Source organism: Haliotis rubra, unplaced genomic scaffold, assembly GCF_003918875.1.
Source record: "Haliotis rubra isolate DU_JTF1 unplaced genomic scaffold, ASM391887v1 Scf156, whole genome shotgun sequence".
Classification (NCBI taxonomy): domain Eukaryota; kingdom Metazoa; phylum Mollusca; class Gastropoda; order Lepetellida; family Haliotidae; genus Haliotis; species Haliotis rubra.
Window position 1 is genome coordinate 466,214 of NW_025765514.1, and position 22,093 is coordinate 488,306.

The 22,093-nt window shown below is 40.1% G+C and overlaps 1 long non-coding RNA gene across 1 annotated transcript; it reads left to right on the forward strand.

Moving 5' to 3' along the window:
• The first annotated feature begins 45 nt into the window (after positions 1-45).
• On the forward strand, positions 46-12,649 carry LOC124270933. Its single transcript, XR_006896906.1, has 3 exons — positions 46-158; positions 11,984-12,352; positions 12,522-12,649. It is a non-coding gene; the product is annotated as an uncharacterized LOC124270933 (long non-coding RNA).
• The last annotated feature ends 9,444 nt before the right edge of the window (positions 12,650-22,093 follow it).

Genomic DNA, 22,093 nt, shown 5'->3' on the forward strand with positions numbered 1-22,093 from the left:
TATTGGGATCCGCCGTGTGCCGGGAGATGTTGACCACAGCATTGTCACCCAATGGACACATGGATGATGAAATGGAGCTACATTTGTGACATTACAGGAATCCTCCAACAATGCTGCAGGAACTCAAATATGGATTTTCAGCGACATCAAGTGAATGAGTGAGTTTAGTTGTAGGTCACACTGAGCAATATTCAAGCTATATGGTGGCGGTCTTTAAATACTCGAGTCTGGACCAGACAACCCGGTTATCAACAGCAGGAGCATCGATCTGCGCAATTGGGAACCGATGACATGTGTAAACCAAGTCAGTCAGCCTGACCACCCGATCCCGTTAGTCGCCTCTTACGACTAGCATGGGTTACTGAAGGCCAATATTCTAACCCGGACCTTCACGGGTAGCGACACCAAGTAGCCTCAATCAGGCCAAGAAGCCAGACCTGTATCAATCTTTATTCAATACTCAAAGACCACGGGCCTATAGTACAATATAAAGTAGTAGTGTTAGGAGAGTGTGTTTTTTGTAATTTGTATTATCATTGATTAAGTGATAGTTATTATGGGTCACAATGTTTAGAGTTTTGAGTGTGGGTTGTGGGTCACATTTCACATCATATATGTTCAATAGCAATAGTATTTTTAGCGGTACGCCTTTATGATAGCGCTCCAGAGCTGCCTCCCTTGGCTGGTTTGTTAACTTGTTGACTGCCGGCTGTCGGAGTCCCAGCGATATAATGAGTGTTCTGAAAGGATAATGATGCCACCTGGCTTTAGGGGAATGTTCTAGACACCGTGTCAGTATATATAAATGCTGGTTATTGTGTTGGCACTCACACACGGAATCACACACAGACTTTTCATATCTCTGGAGTTGTGTACATCTGTCTGCCATCATCTAACCTACATTCAAGACAGTGCAAGCCTGACTGCTCTCATTGTAAACTACTTTCAATCAGAATATCTGCTCTCATCGTAAATGCCAAGAGAGTGTATATTTCATATTTGTGACCCATTACTTTGATTTGTGACTCAATTGCAATGTACTAGATATCTGTATTGTCATTCATTGTAGTTTGCTCATTGTTTGCTCAATACATTACAGAATATTTTAGACTTGTCTGTATTCTATTTTGCTGGTTTAAAGGAGACTCTCAAACCTTTTGTCACGGCAAATTATTAACCGTAACAAAATTGGGGGCTCGTCCGGGATAGAATTCATTTGACATTTGAGACCTTTTTCTGAAGTATATTTCAAATTTCTGCAAGTTTGCAACAAGTTAATTGTGAAACCAGCAAAATGGTGCTTGACATTGAGAAGTTTCTTAATTCCCCTGACCCTGAGACAGTCAGTGAATTGCGCAAATCAGATTTATTGCAAATATCTTCACATTTCAAACTTGAGGCCAAACCCTTTTATGAGGAAATTTCAGATTTTGAAAATTGTGTTGAATCACTTTATTGATGAGGAAGTTTTGGGGCATGGGGTTTTAGAAATGGTGAAAGAAGAAAATTCAGAAAATTTGGAGATGAAGAAACTTGAAATTCAATTGCAAATTCAGACAGAAGAAATAGACTATAGAAGAGAAACAGAAGAAATGGAATTTAAAAAGTTTGCAATGGAGAAAGAAATAGAAGAGAAAGAGAATTGAGAAAATTGGAAATTGACAGGAATTGAACTGAAAAGGCTAGAAAATTCTTCTCCTCCATCAAATTCTTCCTCTTTTGACATTGCAAGGCATGCAAGAATGGTACCCCCTTTTAACGAGAAAGAAGTAGACAAATACTTTCTACATTTTGAAAAAGTTGCTGAAAACCACAAGTTGCCTAAGGAGTCTTTAAGGGTAAAGCTCAGGATGCTTATTCGGCCTTGTCAATACAGCATAGCTCAGACTATGATCTTGTCAAAAGGACACTTTTAGATGCTTATGAGTCAGAGCCTGAAGCTTAAAGTCAGAAATTCAGAAATGCTCATAAACGGGACAATGATACTTTTGTAGAGTTTGCTAGAGAAAAGGTGGTTTTATTGGTGGTGTGGGTCTAAGGAAGTCACAGATTTTGATGGTTTTGTTGGAGGATTTCAAGCAGAATGTTCATTCTGATCTCAAGACTGATTTGGATGAACATAAGGTTGATGACTTACATGAGGCAGCGATGTTGGCAGATGATTATTGTTTGACTCACAAGAGTTCTTTTAGGTCTTCAGGTAATACAAAGCTATCTGGCCAAAAGGGATTTTCCAGTGTAAGACTTCAGGACATGCAGCTTACAATGGTGTTAGAACAGGTTCAAATTCTTCTGACAAACAGTCACATTCTTTTCAGTCTAAGCCTAAGACTTCCAGTGGTTCTGATCCTGGGTGCCGCTCCACTAACCGATCTTAGCCCTACGCCAATCATAAACCCCTAAAATCCCAATCTTAGCGCGACGTTACGATCGGCTTACCGTTCCACTAACCAATCTTACCCAAGTCAATCGTAAAGTTAAGATTCAAAGTCTAAGTTGCTCACGACCAACTTAGGATAGCTAAAATCAATCTTAGAGAAACCAAAATGGTGGCTTTCCTATTCTATGTGAAAAATAAGAGCATGCATTTATCCGTGAGCGTCCCCTAAAATCCCCCATGAGATGAATTTGTATATTTCTGTGATGTAAACAAACACTGCACTGAAGCCTTACAAATGTCAGGACAGTCTGACCACTGTCGTCATGGGAACACAACCGAGCGAGTCGGTGTAACACATTTGTACAACAATATTGCAACGTCATGGTTAAGAATAAGGACAGCCGTGAAGTGAACAATGTTCTGAATCAAAAAGATACAAATATGTTTGATTTCACATGCGCTTATTTGGTGGGGGATTCTAAAGGCAGGCCGCGTGTTATTCAAGACCACTGACAGATTCTAGATACGTTATAGAGGATGCCTCGTCATGCCTTGTTTATTCTGACTGACAAGTTTCAGGCACATAATAAAAGCTCTGACACAATTGACATTTTTAAGTCCAGACTTAAAACATGTTCTCAGTATATTATTTATAATCTCGGCTGTAAATACTCTCGTGTAAATTATCTGTACATATCGCTTTGAGCATGCCCCAGGATGTGGAATAGGCGCACTATAAATATGCATTTATTATTATTATATTATGCCAGATACCCAGCGTTCACAAACACTTGCACCTGAAACCAAGGTGCTGACTACCCTATTATTTTGCTCTAGGTTTTTTCTCCACGTTTACACTTGGTTGGAAAAATACCCATGAAGGCCCGGATTAGAATATTGAACTTCAATAACTCATGCTTGTCGTAAGAGGCCACTAACGGGATCGGATGGTCAGGTTCGCTGACTTGGTTGACACATGTCATCGGTTCCCAACTGCGCAGATCAATCCTCATGCTGTTGATCACTGGATTGTCTGGTCCAGACTCGATTATATATAGCTAAGATACATAGCGTTCACTAACATGAGCGCTCATGTTAGTGAACGCTATGCATCTTAATTAGCTAGATTATTTACAGACCACCGCGATATAGCTTGACTATTGCTGAGTGCGGCGTAAATCTAAACTCACTCACTCAGTTGGTTCGTAAACTACTTCCATCATTTGCTAGACTATGCAAAGGGAAAAAACTCGTGCCTCGCATTCCTCTATCTCTCGCACGAAAAAGTCTCATCTAAGCTTGGATCGGATAGTAAGATCGGGACCGGCTACAATCGGCCCAAGATCGGTTAGTGGAACGGGTGTAACTTTTAGCTCAGGCGATTGTAAAATTGGCGTAACTTGCTAAGATTGATCTAAGATAAGATCGGTTAGTGGAACGGCACCCTGTTTGTGCATATTGTAAGAAGCCAGGTCATTTGATTTCTGCATGTTACAAACTCCAGTATCAAAATTAGGCTGCAGGTTCCCCAAATGCTTTTGTGTCTGTCGCACCTAAGCCGTTCTTTCCAGGTGGTTCTGAGGAGAGTTTTTTTTGTGAGAATAAGTCCCCAGATTCTGTAGTTTGGAAGGAGTTTTTGCCCTTTGTTTCTAAGGGTTCTGTGTCGCTTATGGGAGATAATTCTACCCCAAGGCCCGTTATTATCTTGAGGGATACTGGAGCTCTTCAATCTCTGATTTTGAAGGATATTTTGCCTTTTTCTGATGAGTCTTCAGCGAACACAGATGTTTTGCTTCACGGTATAGGTGGCAATTCTTCCGCTCCTCTCCATTTTGTGAATTTGACTTCAGATCTGATTTCTGGCGAGGTGAAAGTTGGTGCTCTTGACTCTCTCCCAGTTCCGGGTGTCGATGGTTGATCAGTAATGATCTTATGGGGGCCAAAGTTGGTGCTGATCCCATTGTCACTGTTTCTCCGGAGAGTTGAATTAGTACAGAAAAGTTGGCTATTTTTCCTTCTTGAGCAGTCACTCGTTCAATGTCGAAAGGCTTTTCTTCCAAGACTTCTTTGACGAATGTTTCCATTTATGATTTGTCAGATACTTTCATGGATCATTCTTTCATTAGGTGAGGTGAGGTGAAATTGGGTTTATCGTCGTGCTTTAGAATATTTCGCTCATATGACGACGTGCATGCATGTGTATGTGCATGTGCGGCTGCTTGTACTAGCCCAGACTGAAGCTGGTTTTATAGTGCTAGACCACTGAGATACCATGCCGCAGTGAAGCATGAATACCCCACTGAGACACATTATACTGACTCCGAGTCCTTTTCATGAGGTAGAGGCTGATGACTTATCTTCAAAGAGTAGTAACTCTTTAGGTGTTCTTGATAAGTCTGATAGTTTGTCAGGTGGGGATCACATTCATTTCAGAGAGCAGTTTATTAGTGCGCAGGTTGAGGATGTTGAACAAAATTATGACAGAAAGTCAAAAGAGAGAAATTTCATTCATGGTGAGAAAGTGTTAGTCCTGCTTCCCATTCCTGGTCAGCCACTGAGAGCTAGATCTCAAGGTCCATATGTTGTTGACAAAAAGGTTAGCGACACAGACTATGTCGTTCTGATGCCTAGCCGTCATAAACAAAAGAGGTTGTGTCATGTAAACATGATTAAGAAATCCATGACAGGTTAGAGTGAGTGAGTTTGGTTTTACGCCGCTTTTAGCAATATTCCAGCAATATCACGGCGGTTACAGGTTAGAAATCAAACAGGTCAATTGTATTGCCACACTCTCTCCAGTTACTGATTGTATTAAAGACAATGGTGAACATGTTGACAATATTGATGATAGTGTTGGCAATGTGAAGTTTGATGACCTTAGTGATATTGTTTCACCAAAGGTAAGAAATTCTGATGTGTTAGCTCACCTTGATGAGACACTATCACGTTTATCTCCTGAGCAGAAAGTTCAAATGTCAGATTTGATTTATGAATTCTCTCACTTATTTCCTGATGTGACTGGCCGAACTAATGTTGTTAGCAATGATATAGATGTAGGTGATGCTGTGCCTGTAAAACCACATCCATATCGTATGAATCCTGTGAAACGTGAAATTTTGTGGAAAGAAGTGAAATACATGCTGGACAATGACATTACAGTCCGTAGAGATCACCATGTGTTCTTGTGCCGAAGAGTGGTGGAGGTGGTTGGCGCTGCTGTGCTGACATGAAAGCTGTCAATACACTATCACGAACTGATTCGTATCCAATACCGAGAGTGGACGATTGCATTGATCGCATTGGTCAAGCTAGATATATAAGGAAGTTTGACATATTGAAGGGCTTCTGGCAGATTCCACTCACAGACCTTGCAAAGAAAATATCAGCATTTGCTACACCATATGGACTGTATCAATACAAAGTGAGGCCGTTTGGTCTAAAGAACACACCAGCGACGTTCCAGAGACTCATCAACAATGTCATATCTGGTCTTGATAGTGTCGAAGCTTACATGGATGATGTCATCAATAACGTCATGGAGTGGGAAGACCATCTGAAAAGAACTCGTGCTTTCTTTGAAAGACTGTCTGAAGCAAAATTGATTGTGAATTTGGAAGGCACAAGTTGCATTTTTAGGGCATGTTGTAGGGCACGGCCAAGTACAGCCAGTTCGTGCTAAGGATGAAGCAATTGTACATGTTCCAGTACCTCAATGTACTATGACAACCTTCCCAAAAACGTTGATCCACCTCGTTCTTGTCTAAAATGGAACAATGAGTTTAATACTGCTTTGAATAGGAAACTTATATATACGCAAACAAGAACCTGTACCAAGGACAGTAAATTGTGTGATTTTCAATATAAATTTTACAAAGAGCAATATACACAAGAAAGGAAGTCCTAAAAATGAAATTAATAGACAAAAATGTATGCTGTTTTTGTGAAGTAGCAAATGAAGATATTCATCATGTTTATGAATGTAAACACGTTAATAGTTTATGGAAGCAGGTAGCAGAATTTATGAACAGAAGATGCACTAGCAGTTGTGAATTATCAAAAGAAGTTGTCTTTTTTGGTCTACCCATATGCTTTGTATTACAAAATCACTTGATTCTGATTGCAAAAACAATAACAGTATTAACTCAAAAAAGCTTTCCTTTGACTCGTTTGTAAATATAGTTAAGGACACAATGAAAATTGAAACATACATTGCAAATATGAATCTGAAGCCAACACTTTCGTTAAGAAATGGCAACCTTTAATAAGTATGGAAGTACCACCTTCCATTAACTGAACTAATGATACACTCAAATTACCCTCTTCATTATTATTAGATCATTATTATTAGTAATACTATGTGATAGTTACCATAACGGGATTTCTGTACCATGTAATGGGTAATAGTATTATTGCATGATGTTTTGATAAACATTGGTACACCAACTGCCTCTGATTGTCTTATGAGATTTTTGCTACAATCTGACCTTCTTCTCTTGCACTTGAAAACTACTATACATTCATCAGTTAACCATTGATAATTAACCTTTAAAACCACTGATTATCTATTACCATTTTTTGTTATGTGTGATATTTTTTGCAATGTGACTAAATCCTTCTCTTTGTATCTATACAGTAACATGAATGTACCTCGTAATGGCACAATGGTTTCAATTCTCCTAGAAATTCATATGTCACTACCTGACACCTGAATTTGTATTGCTCGTGAATGCTCCCTCCCTCTGTATTGGAAAAGCATTATAACAGGAATACGTATATGCACAATTGTAACAATAATGAAACCTTAACTTGCTATCAACCTATGTCAGTTTGCTTTTTGTTAAATCAAACATTACACCCTGTCCATCAGTACAGCTACCTTGTATTAAGTGCATAGCTGCCTTGTATCAACTGTATGAACTTATATGCCATTGTATGAACACGTTCTTTATTAAAGCAAACATTACACCCTGTCCATCAGTACAGCTACCTTGTATTAAGTGCATAGCTGCCTTGTATCAACTGTATGAACTTATATGCCATTGTATGAACACGTTCTTTATTAAAGCAAACATTACACTCTGTCCATTAGTATAACTACCCGGTATGAACCGTATGAACTTGTATGCTACTGTGCAAACAGGTAACCATATACAGTGTTTGCTTTGTATACTTCTGTATGAGCATGTTCTCTTTTTCTTTTTTTTCTTTTTTTTTTATTCATTCAAAATCAGTAGATACATGTATACAAAGTACATGATGCAACAACACTTGTACACCGAAGAACAGAAATTCATATGGGTTGGCATTACACATATTGGGATCTTCATTAGGCTGGGAATGTGTGCAGTAGAGATGACCATTTTCTGTCAAATTGTAATATGTTTTGATTCTTACTGGCAATAAACTTTTCTGTCTTGAAAATATCACTCAATATTTTTACGAATGTATCCAGTGATAACTTATTTTTTTTAATACTTGATATATGGATATATTTTTTACTGGCAAGAAGTATGTGATTCATAAGGTCGTTATTATATCCGCCAATTAAGACTGTATATTCTGTCACGATAAATTTTCTGATGATTATTTTCAATATATTCTTTCAGTTTCAGCCAGAACGTTTTCACACACTCACATTCCCAATAATCAAATTTTCTGACATTAAATTACAAAATGAGCAAAGTTCATCATCTACTAATTTCATTCTTAATAAATCTTTCTTTGTGTAGACAATATTGTGGATAAATTTAAACTTGAAATCAATCAAGTTAGTATCTTTTGTACATCTTCTATATTTTCTAAGTATGAGCATGTTCTTTATTAAAATTAACACTACACCTGTCCATCAGTATAATTACCTTTTATGAACTGTATGAACTTGTCAGCTACTGTACGAACACGTAATCATATACAATATATTGTTTTATATACTGCTGTACGAACCCTGGTGTACTGAAATAAAAAATGTGAAAAAAAATATATGTGGATGTTTTCCCAAGTAATGATCAGCATACATGATTTGAAAAAAACGCAACAGACAATTTGTTTTCTTTACCAGCCACAAAACGTGCCCAAAACTTCGTGTATACTAGTATATAGATATGTACAGTGGTTTTCGTCCCAACTCACCATATATTATGTATGATGGTGTGGATTTCTTTAAAGGTAAAAGTTTTCTAAAAAAGAGTAAATGTACATTTTCTATAATATTAAGGTTTTCATGACCCAATATTTCACAACCCTACCATAGAACTGGTACTACCATAACATCGAAAAGATATAATTGACATTTTAAAGTTATTTTGAAGTTATTTTCTTGACCCTTTCTTAATGCGAAGTGTATGGCCTTGGTGACTTGTTCAACAAGAGATTTGCGTGCTGTTGTAATTTGTTTTATGAAATATTACTCCCAAATATTTAGCTAATCTACAAATTCTAGACTTTACCAACTCAGAATAGATAATTGTTGATTGTCTCGCTTAGCTCCACCAATAACCATCACTTTGGTTTTATCAATGTGAACTTTAAGTTTCCATGTGGTACAATAATTACAAAAGCTATCTAACATAAGCTGCACATCTTTATGCGTTTTGCTAAGATTGTATCATCAGCGTATAACATCAAAAATAGAACAATGTCTGTATAAAAGTCACGTGACGATGGGTCTAATGTAATACCAGTATTACTATTTTCTACTAAGTGGTCTTCAAGGTCATTCATGTATAAACTAAAAAGAATTGGTGACAAATTTTCCCCTTGTCTGACACCTGAATTACAAGAAAAGAAGTCTGACAGTTGACCACTAACTTTCACACATGACTTATTAATGCCTTTATACATATTAAAAATTAAACGACAACATTTTCCACCTACACCATATGTTGTTATCTTTTGCCATAACTCAATGCTCCATATACAATCAAAGGCTTTTTCAAAAAAATTAAAAACAGCTGCTTTTGTATTGTATTCTAAGGGAGGCTGACTACTTTTGAACGACCCTCGTAGATATACCCCTTTAGAAAACCCACCCACCCCTTCGACTCTACATGCATGTAAGTGTGTTAGATATACCAGTTAGATACCCCCTTCCCCCATTCTTTATATGTATTCATATCAAAACCTCAACAGATATTTGCCAAAAGACATGATACAGAGGACAGTTAGAGATTTTATATCGATTATATATCAGGACGAATATCATTTTCGTCATTTAGCTAAGATTTGTCAATAAGTTCTTTCTTGGGTTATCGCGCTAACAATCTTTATATTGGCAAAACCCTCAGATTTTTGCTGTGACCTTGCAAATTATCTCAAGGTCACTCAATTTCACTGGTGTCGGTGAATCTCGCCAATATACCTTGGTACCAAGTTTGAACAAAATCCGTCATTTCTTTCTTGAGTTATCGCCCTAACAAGCTTATATGATGTATGAAATGCAACGAAAAACAACACACGCGTATTTACCAGTGATTAAAACTGTTATTACAATTTACGTAAACATTTATTACATTTTACCGCAACTAAAATTATTACAATTTAGGTCAATTTTTATTACAAGTTACGTTTGTATTACAATTTACGTCAAGTTTATTACAATTTGCTGCAAGTATTACAATTTGCGTTTTTATTACAATTTACGTCGTAACGGGTTTGTTTTTTAATTTCCGACTGCCATTTATCAAATAATTTCGGTTTTGGACAGATCTGGATTTTATATCAACAGTACTTTCATGTAAATATTCCTTCGGGCAACTTTACATTCTTTCCCAAACCAGGGTCGGGATGCACGCTTTTCACGCACTTTCCGGGTTTTCGTAGTGGCGAGGCCAAATGTGTCGACTGCTGTCTGGATAAACATAGTGTTTATATAGTCAGATTACATATATTTGAGCTTTGCATTTTTTTAAATACTTTCAGCATTGAATGTCTCTGTTGGTCAGCGTATCTCGAGTCACTGTTGCGCACAGTGGGCGTGTCACCAGTGGGCGTGTCATCTGTTTGATGACCTACTCCAACTGCCTTGTCGTCTGCTATGTTATGATTTACACAAGTCAAGTAAATAGATAGAGCATTGTCTACATCTGATGTCATCGGGTCAAAACCAAGTACATGAAAGTTGTCAATGCAATTTAACATACTTGCTGTACATAGCGCGTAGTCTACAGTACTTCCATGTTTACATGTAAGCTTACCTTGACCTTTGTCTAGACTCATTCTTTCGTTCAATATATACAATCCATTGTTCTTACATATATTAATGAGTTTGTACCCGTGGTTGTTAATACAGTACAACCAGAAATTATTGAAATTTAAAGATTGTAAAAATTATATTATTTTCACTCATTACTCACGTATTAAATGTGAATATTAGCAGAACATATCTCCAGATTCATAGACAGGTGAACAGTTAGTATTTTGTCAAGTCACCATGGGCAGCAATGCAGGCTTCAATGCGGCGGGGCATACTGCTGATCAAAGAAGTTTGAAAGTCGTGGTCCATGGTGTCCCAATATCGGACCACCTCTTCTTTCATTTCAGCAATATTTGTCAGATTTTTCTTATTGACACTTTCCTTCATAAGTCCCCAAACATTTTCTATTGGATTTAGGTCAGGGCTATAGCTTGGTCAATCTAATAATGTCATATTTTGGGTCCGAAACCAGGCCTGTGAATGCTTTGAACGATGTTTTGGATCGTTGTCCTGCTGGAAAATCCAAAACTTTCCACAGAACACGTGAGCAGATGGAAGTAAATGTCCCTCGAGAATATCTGTGTTCCGCTCACTGTTCATATTCCCTTCAAATACACAGAGGGGCGTTGCCCCTAACACAGATATGCCACCCAACACGTTACATTTCGGACTGTACTTTGGGCGCTGATACAAAGGTTTTTCAGTTTTTTTGGTCCAGAATTTCAGTGTATTAGGAAACAGCCACACAGAACTTTCATCTGAGAAAATTACATTGTCCCAGTTAAAATTTCTATGCTGTAAGCACCAGTTCAACCTTAGCTCCTTTTGTTCAGGTTTCATGATCGGTGATGTAATTCCTCGACTTTTCTGCCAACCCATTGAATGCAGCTCAGTTCTAATTGTCTCCTAACAGACAGCCACAGTTCTTCTATCAATCATATCAAGAGTTTGTTTTTAGAAACAAGAATACCAAGCCGCCTCCTGCCATCGACGGTCAATTTTCTGGGCCTACCTGCGCCTCCCTGGTGCTCAATGCCATATCCATTTGCAATATTTTTCAAAACACGATAAACAGTGGACAAAGGGATGCCTGTTTCTACTTGAAAGCACTTTAGCTGATCTGATGTCCTTGTTATAATACTCTAAAATCAACTTCCTCTTCTCTAAATCATCCATACTGAGGATCACTGAAAATGACGTCCGTAAGTCTAGCAAGTAAACATAGGGGGACAACTCTTCACAAACTAATGAAAAAGGATTAACGGAGTCGTCTCTCTTGAATGAAACCAAGCACTTGATAGCTGGTCAAGGTTGTTTATACTAGAAATCCAATTTAACATATGCCTAAAATTCTCAATAATTTCTGGTCATACTATACTATATAATAACATATTCGTTTTGTTTTACTTTAGGCCTGAGAGACAGATGGCAGGGAAAATCCCCTCATACTGCAGCATACAGGCCGGCCTCGTTCAAGAGCCAAAGATTTTCCTAAGCTACCGAGGACATCTGCAGACCTCCAGCTATCCCCAGCATACACACAGACCTGTGAAGGGCAGGATTTTCTTCTTCACCAAGACGACAAGATGTTGATGTTCAGTACCCGAGAAAATCTATGTCACCTTTCCATGACTGACACTTACATTGCGGATGGTACATTTAGCGTATGTCCAGAGATCTACGACTAGCTGTACGCAAACCATCCGCAAGTTCATGGAAAGATGATGCCACTTGTGTATACCTCCTGCCAGACAAGAAACAGTCAACATACTTTATTTGAGGTATATCGTAGTAATGTTAATCTAATGTAAATCCTTTGCAGTTTAAATAATTACTTTCATGGCGATTTAAATGGTGTTCGAATGTTTACGTTTTCCACGTAATTTTTCATTAATATTGCTTTTTTTTTCAAACAATGTTTTTCAGGAGAAATATTGTCTATTCTTTCAGTGTTTGAAGCAGAAAGCCTCCTACCACAACCTGAATTTATCCCGACAACACTGTTCACCGACTTCGAGTCAGCAGCTCAGATTGCATTGCAAGAATACTTCTAAGAATACTAGGGGCGGTGGGGTAGCCTAGTGGTTAAAGCGTTCGCTCGTCACGCCGAAGACCCGGGTTCGAATCCCCACATGGGTACAATGTGTGAAGCCCATTTCTGGTGTTCCCCCGCCGTGATGTTGCTGGAATATTGCTAAAAGCGGCGTAAAACCAAACTCAGTCAGTTAGTCTAAGAATACTCATTCTTACTTGAAAACGATACAAGAACCTGTAGCGAAACGTCGTGCTCTAGAATAAAAGAAGTTGTCATCCATATACTTACTTGTTCTATCTTTTGGAATATGTTGATGTTGTGTGTAATTTTGTAGGGCTATGAATTTTTTAATTTCTGAATTGTTCATGTCTTTTTTAGAACAGACTGTAACTAATCCCTCTATTGTCTGCCTTTTTTGCAATGGGTGACTGCACTAGTAACCTAAACAAAAAGCAGCGGGCACAGTGCGAGGTGTCCCAGTTGACATACCAATTCTCAGAAAGAATGCCCAATTACCTATTTCTTCTGTCGCATTGATTTGTACTTGTTTAGAAGACGAATAAAAGTCAAATACGCATCCAGTACTACCAAGTAAACATGGTATAATTCATAGAAATCAACTGGAAATCACTATTTTGTTTGTAAACAATCAAAATATGTGTCACAACTTTTTCATTCTTGGTGTCGCCAAAGCTGTAGTGTTTAATCAAATGGATACAATTAGTATGTTTACCGTCATAGCAGTTTAAAATCACTTCCCATAGGTTGTACGTACATGAATGTAAAACCTATGAAAAAATGAAGGGATTATCATAATAAACAAAACAAATGTGACACTAAGAAATACGTCGCCTCAATAGCGGTAATCTACTTACAGAACGTTACATGCAATGTAAAATGCATATATATATTGACAAACATTTGTTTTGAAAGCTCGCAAGTTTTTACTGGATATATTATATGTAGAAAAAGTGTCATCTTGGAACACGTAACATATAAAACCGTACACAAAGACGAACCCGGTCTATAAAAATAGTTGTGTTAAGCATGAAAGCTACGTTACCATTACTGTAAAGAAACATGAATAACAGCTACCTATAAAAGCTATTAGAATGAATGCTTTGTGTTTTCATAGTGTAATAAAACCGAAAAGGGAGTGCAATATGCTTCCAGTCAAGATCATGGTAGTTTGCAAACGGTGAAAGTAATCTACGTTATGAAATCTACGTTACCACCTGATATGGAATCTTGCAAAATATTACTGGAATTAGAAGATTTCGCTTCGTAGCATAGTCAGAGAACCCAGACAAATAATTTGATAACCTACAACAGTTGCCACCGGTTGCTGTCACATGATCGCAGCACTTGAGTGACATTTCACGAAATTCAAATTTGGAAGGGAAACTTCATCTTTATTCGGGAAATTCCCTGTGAAACAGGTAAGATTGCCTGTTAATTTACTTCCTTATAAAAAAGAAACTTCACATTCTTTCTTCAGGGCACTATAAAGGAACAAGAGATGGTAAGATGGTGAAATTGTTATTATTTCATTGCTGAGATCTGTGTGATGTACTCGATACACTGACAGTGTCATAATCAGTTCCATTAGGCTACACCGCCGTTCCAAAACATGGGTATACAGAATGTCAAGTCACAAGAATAAAAATGCGAAATTTCTCAGTTCAATATCGTGTATTGCCGCCCCGCGCATTCACCACTGCCAAACACCGTCTCCTCATCGACTGCCTGATGCTTGTGAACAGGTGGTTGGGGATTCTGCGCCATTGCTCTTGCAAGGCAGCGCCAAGTTCCTGCAAATTCTGAGGTTGGTTCCTAAGACCACGAAGCCTCCTCCCAAGTGCATCCCAAACGTGCTCTATTGGATTAAGGTCAGGGGACCTCGATGGCCAGTCCATGACGTTGATTCCAGCGTTTTTGAAGGAAATTTCGTGTCAACATCGCGGTATGCGGCCGAGCATTATCATGCTGGAACTGTAGACCTGGGGCCATGAGCCGCCATGAAAGGAACGAGTTCAGGGGTGAGCACCTGGTCGCGGTAAGCAGCAGCTGTGAGGTATCCACGGATGACCAGAAGTCGGGAACGGATGTTCCCACAGAAAGCACCCCACACCATGCAACTTCCGCCCCCGAATCTGTCGACTTCCTGTACACAACATTGGGCATACCGTTCACGACGTCGTCTCCAGACTCTATGCCTGCCGTCCGCGAATCTGAGGGTAAACCTGGATTCATCGCTAAAGACGACTCGATTCCAGTCTCTCTGGGTCCATCGGAAGTGACGTTGGGCCCACAGCAGACGTTGACGTTGATGAAACGGCGTCAATATTGGCCCACGATATGGACGTCGAGAATGGAGATTGGCAGCCCGCAACCGATTTCGAATGGTCTGTGAGGACAGTCGACCCTAAACATCTCAGCCCTGGTTCGTGTAGCCGGCAGAAATCTGTCACATAGGTGACGTAGGACGATTTGACGGTCTTCTGCTCGTGACGTCACACGTGGACGACCCGACCTTGGGCGATCAGAAGTGGTGCCAGTTTGTTGTAGACGACCCTCGCAAGTCATACACAGTACGACAGCTGCATCCCATTGCTCTTGCGACGTCAATAACTGATCTTCCCGCTTGCAACATGCCAACGGCACGTTCACGCTGCACATTTGACAATCGTGGCATTTTCAGGTACCGTTAGAACTTTGGTTTAAAAGTGTTTTTTCAATTCTTGAGGCCAATGCAAACACGTGCATATGAAGAAAACTTCGATGCGAAGATCACGTGATCGACTACGCGCGCAAAACCTGATTTGGAACTAACGTCATTTGCAACGACGAATGGATGGGTTTGAGTGGGTTTTGCTTAACGTTTTTCTAAAGTCGAAAGATAGGATCCCATTTCGGATACATAGATGTATCATCAGAGAAAAATCTATTTTATTATATTTTCAAATTACACTTTGTGAAGTTCTTTTTTGACTCAGTATATTTCAAAACAATTGTTCTTCTGTTGAGAAGTTTGGAAATGATCACTATTTGGGTGTTGTTATAGCCATCATTTCAAAAGATTGACATAAAAGATGTATATTTCGTGAAGCTTGTATCAATTCAATATCACAGAGTTTTTAGACATATTGATATTGACCCCTAAAACGTACTACGATATTTCGATCTCTTAAAAAGACTGCAACATATCTTTCACCTCCAATTTTGTAACTCGCTCCTCAAGGTATGGTAACGAAGATTGCAATGAATGAAGTAATGCCTTCATAACTATCACATGTTCCGGTAGCTGTTATGAATAATATTTTATTTATTGCTAACCAAGTAGCAATAATGACTTTCATATATGTTAAGTTGTTGTAAAATCAGTCTATATAAGGACGATTATTACGTCTAATGAATTAGTTTGTAAGGTAACGTAGATTACAAAATATCATTGTTGAATTCTGACAGAATGGGCAAGACTCATGCCGAGATCCAGCAGGATTACGGACAAGGGAATAGGGGGAAAGAAGGAATGAATGTTATTCATGTGAACGGGTGGTTTTTGTGCAAATCTGTCATCTACGTTACAAAGGCATTCATTCCAACCTAATCAATAACATTACCTTTTATAAATGCTGTTGTATTGTCAGTGAAGTTCATGATATTTCCTCTCAGATGTCGAATCTTTTGTCGACTTCTTTTTGCGTAAAGAATCTGCATTTAACAGTATAACAAAGTTATATTTGCAAGAGCTTTGACTTGATCAACTTTGTTATACTGACTCAACTGACTGGAGAGGATGTTACATGTAATGTTGTTTCCTTAACGAAACACAACTTTGGGATTAACGACTGAACTTTGTGAATGATATCTCCCTTCAATGTGTTATGCAGCCATCATAAAGAACAGTCACGTAGATTACAACGATCATGTAGGGTGGTGTTGTATGAGATGTGATGGAATATTACAAGCTCCCCTTGAGTGATACAATTTCTGATTTTCGTTCGTGACGTTTTCTACAACAAAACAACAGGTGACAGAAATATTGTCTTTAGCTTTTTACGATTTTTGGTCTTTCAAATTGGGCATTCTCTGTGAGAATTGGTGCACAGTGTTTGGAAATTTCCCAAGAATGTACTTCTATCTTTTTAGAAAAGTTTAGCTGATGCTTAAAAAAGACAGGATATATGGTCTGGGCAATATTTTCTGATTTTGAATAATCTTTTCATCACTGGGTGTATATTTAGTAAATTCTCGCAGAGCACAGATAAAAAAAAAATCTACATATGTTTACAGCTGAATTGGGATCCAGCGAATGTGATGGCAGGCATATTCATCAGAATTAATTTTGTGAATTAAATGTGTCAAAACCGGATTTTATTTAGGCTCTTCGTCACCTGTGAGGAATTGGACATTTATTAATTCCTATTGACTACTTACTATCATTTACTGCAGACATATCCACCTGTGAGCAGGTCTAGGTGAATGCCTAACTGTTATATCACATCATGCACTTTCTAATACCAGTGTTCCTTTGATCGGTGGACTATCGTACGTTTTATTTGTGCACATGCAGCTGCAAAGACGTCAGTCCCGTAACTATAAAAAGGTTTGGCATGAAATGCATGTGTTTTTGTAAATATCTCTTCATCCAATGATCCAATCGATCTCAAACTGTGCAAGTGGATGTTTTGTGTCAGACAACCTAATCATCATACCGATTCCATGATTTAGCCATTTGTAGTAAAGAATCTGTCTGCGTAACTGTTCAACAAAAATAAACAGCAGAACGCAGACCGCTTCTGCAGAGGAGGGAGCCAAATGACCTGTAACAGCGGCAGTGTTGGGTCATGAAGGTCAACGTTCGTCAATGTGGGTCAGCTATGCACGTGACAGGTATGAAGCGGTGTCACAGGTCGAATAGGGTAAGGTGGGTGCCAACTGTTAACCATCATACGGAGTTTGTTTCTCTGAGTTGTTCACAAAACCCATTAGTGAGAATTATTCTGTAGGTTAAAATCTTTAAATTTGTAATGTTAATGTCATATTTTGTTTATGCAGTACCTAAGTGGAAATGCATTTAAAGAACACAGAAAGTATATTTACACTAAATAAAAACGGGTCAATATAAAGTTTAATTTCACCCACTTTAATACCCCTGCTCAGGATGTGTTGTTTATAAAAGAGATTAAACATTAATTGCAGTTCACCAAGGCTCTCTCTGTTTGTTGGCATTTCTTTTCTAATTACTATAAACATTCTACCACACATCCACCTTAATACCCTGCTCACGAATATGTTGTTTTTAAAAGAGATCAAACATCAATTTGCATTTCACCAGTCTCTGTGTTTGGATGTATTTTTTATAATGTGTTTGTATTTTTATAATGGTAGTTACGTCCTGGAGGCATAAACACACCGTAGGAGCGGTGAACGGCAGGAAATAGTTCATCGCAGGAAGTGAACGACTTATCACGCGAGAGAGATGAGCACGTTTTATTTTTTTAGGAGTAGGAAAATTGTCAATATCTGAATTCTACAGGTCACATTGTCCCCAAGATTCATGCTGTAAAATAGAAGATACATGTGCGTAATTCCACCAAATATATACACTCGTTATGGGCCCCGCCTCTTTGAAGCGGCTGGCGACGTCCACTACGGTCAGGGCGTACTTGTTTGTTTTGCATCTCACCCTTTCGTGTGTTAGAACCAGGTCAGCTTGGTGCACGTGGGATTGGACGTCGACACATCAAACTTTCCTCTCGGTATGTAGCGCGGCACTGGCAGGTAGATTTGTCACAGGGCTTGTGTATAGCGCCCGCGCTCTTTCCAGTATCCACACGGGCTGTAATAAATGGTTTTATATCGTGCCATTTTAAAACGTTATTTTCGTGTGTGTGTGTGTGTGTGTGTGTGTGTGTGTGTGTGTGTTTCAATACGTTTGTGTCCGTACACTTAAGTGGTGATCAAAGTTTGGTACTACTTGAACAGGGCCTCCTTGAATCTGATGTGTTTGATTTGGGTTATTTTCACCACATCTTTTTCACACCTTTCATCCTTCATTTTGCCAAGCACTTATTTGTTGATGGTGTTGTGTGCATCGCGGTGGTCTTTTTCGGGTATTCGCTGGTGTCGTACAAATGTATGTTTTTCGTCATGTCTACGTACACGTTTTCCATCAGCAACGAATCGTGTCCGTGTACAGCACTTTGCACAGTACAGTTTCTTCCAACTCTAGTAGAAATCGTACATCAAGTGTTTGATATGTCAAGGATGCCTCATCCCCACCTAAACAGGCCGGCTGAATTTGATGTGAAACTTTGTTCATGCAGCGCCGCTAAATCGTCGGTGAATATTTTCCTTTCTGTTAAACGCCGGACTCGCTATCAGTTTTCTGAGTCTTTCTTCCTCGCTGGATCGGACTAGTTTCACGTTCACACGTTTTCTTAAAATTCCCATTATTTTCGTCGAACACCGAATTGTTAATAAATTTGTACATATTTTTCGAAATTGCTGGTGGCTCGTTTTCTCAACACGTTGTTCATGCCGATGTAGGGTTCCATCCACAGTTTTGTTCGAATTGCAGCACTGTATTTTATCAGTTTCAGTCCCAGCAACAGGCAGGACTTGCAGGCTCTGTAGTGAACGAGATATTTTGTGTTGTCCATGAAATTGGGCACGACTTTCGACTGGAGTTAGCTTGTTTGTTTCCTAGCAGGGGCTCTTGTTATTCGATATCCAGTCCACGTCCACCGCCAACAGTTCGGGACCCAGCGGATAACCGTTGTGGAATCGTGGAGTTCGCCGGGTAGTCCATGTCGGTATGCAGTGCGATGCTCATGAAGTTGACCTCTTTATCAACCCACTCGAATCCGCTGGTGGAAGATATCGGCTCATCGCCCAGCCGTACAGGTTGCTGACGTCAAGATAGAGGATGTGGTTTCAATGGTTTGCTGGCATCGCGGACCGGAACATACTTGTTGTTGACTTTGGCGTAGTGTTTGGAGGACATGGAAATGCCACCTCGCAGGCCTTTTCCGAGGAACAGGTGCATGTCGTACTCTATCAGAAGTTCCAATTCTACGCTGGTCTTTTTTAACAGAGCTTCCCAAGAGAGACCCAGCCTCGAGTAGTACCTGGGCCGGATCTAAACCGCACATTTTTCTAAATATTTCGACCTCGTCGATTTCGGCATGTACGCTTTGATGGCCGGTGGTTTTTTATTTCATCCCACTGCTGGTAAGCCCTCACGCCCTGGTTGAACAGCTGGTTGGGCATGCCCTCGATGGTCACTTCCACTTTCGTGGATCTCGATTCCAAGTATCTTCGCCGCTTCTTCAAAAGGATCATATGCTGCCATGGGAATGATCAAGTTGCCTTTCATCGATCAAGTCAGCACATTCAAGTTGATGTTCCACAGCATGTCAGCGCTTTGTCCGCGGATGATCTTCCAGTGCCTTAACACTCAGTCGCACAGGATGGACAGCTTCCTCGAAAGTACTGGTTGGCGCATTATGCCAGGCCAGCTTCAACTCGCGACCATGTCGAACTCAAGCAAGATGTTGTCGATGATGTAACTGCCGCATCACCATTTGGAGTATGAATGACTTTGCCATAAACGTGACTTTGTATTCCAGCCAGTTGCCCAGCTGCCTGGTAAAACATCATGTGTCCTTCGAAAGCAACTCCAAAGTCGAAAGCGGTATGCAAAAACGGTTACCGTGATGCGCTCCCGCGATGGCTTTTTCGCATCATCAGATCTTGTTGAGCTTGTCTTGCCTGAAACCGCATCTCCACAGTGCAACTGAGTTGCTTTACAGTTATACAGACAGACGCCTTGATACACCCATGTCATTTTGTTCGCTAATGGTTTCTAGAGGTCCATGTAACGAGTAAACTGTCGTCGATGCTCAGCACCTCGCTCCCAGCTTTCGATTTTGATGCTGGTTTTCTTGACGATGGCACGACCGAGGTTCAGAACGCAGTTCGTAAGTTAGTCGCTATTGGAAGTCAAAGCGACATGTTAACGCTTACACCGAACCGCATCTTCCGGGGACGATGACGCCATTCTCGCACTCCAGGTTGGGGAATCCAACCAGCCGCTTTTGGTTTTGATTGATCGTGCTCGGATTGTTGGTGATGGTCACTGACTGGCCATGCGCTTTGACGCCAAGCGTTCCCTCAGTTTTCTAAAAGGTAAAGCGTATGGACCGAACTCGAGCGACAATCGCCTGAGACGATCTGAGGACGTCCCCAACATGCCAAAGAAGTGAGAGACCTAATTCGAAAGTATTGACAAGTACTGGAACGTAACTCCCGTCCGGTTTTGAATTTCCCTTTTGCCTTGATCAAGCCTTGAAAAACGTACGCAGAGAACTCGTAGAAAACAGGGGTAAACTGAATAAAATCGGCGACACATCAACCTGAAAGAAAGAAACTTCGCCCAGGTACAGAACGATGAGGCCACGAAAAACATCATTGAAAGAGAAAAGATTGTGCTGGTAACCTGAAGGCGCAGCGGACCTGATTGAAGCTGCTTCCTCCAACCGGAAGCCAACCCGATCACAAATCAAGTAGCGTTAACGGAAACCATCGACCGAAGTCTTAAAGGACACCACGTTGGCCAACAGGATCCGAATGCTGTTCACGGAACAAGGTATCACTATTAAGCCAGCGCTCACAGAGGCACTGGGGTTCATTATATGGAGCCTTGGTCGCTCTCTTTGACCGGTGGTGGCACCCAGAGTCCATCAACCTCCACCCTGCGACTAGCAGTAAAAAGGTGTGAAAGAATGGATAAAAATACATTTGAAATCCCTAGGAATGCTCACAAGACTGGCTGGAAAAGCCGAGAGGCGCTTCCAGGAATCTTAGGCAGGAGCGACTCCTGGCTGCCGGGTCTGCCGAAAATGTCTGGCCATTAGATGGGTGGGTCAAAACATATTTGTCTTCGCTTGTGGCCGTGGCTGGCGGCCAGACAGGTGTATGTTTCCACTAAGGAATGTTTAACCAAATGAGTAATGACCCAACCGCAGTGTCGCGCCGACCACCAGAGCTGTTTTATGCGTCCTTGTGCGCTGATTGTTTTCACCTGCACGTGCGGAGGATTAGGCTGCTGCTGGCGTGGTTTCTTCTTCTTCTGGTGTCAGGAATTTGGCGCCATGTGCCTGTTTCACCCATATGCTGTGGAGTCCACATTACTGACGCCACAGGTCTTCACTTCCACTTTTGATCGCTGGTGGCTTATGGCGATTTAGTTGTTGTAGCCCACTTAACTTTGTTCACCCTCGATTTACGCGAACTGTTTCTGCCGCATTCACGTCGGCATGAAAGACCTTTCTCAAGTAACCAGCATATATATTTTCCAGTGTTCCAACGTAAATTGAGGCTCCTCAACCTTTGAACGGTGAAAGCAACAACCGCCTTTAAAGTTCATACGATCATCTCTCCTTTCATTGTTACTCAATAGAGCAAAGTCCCGGAATGG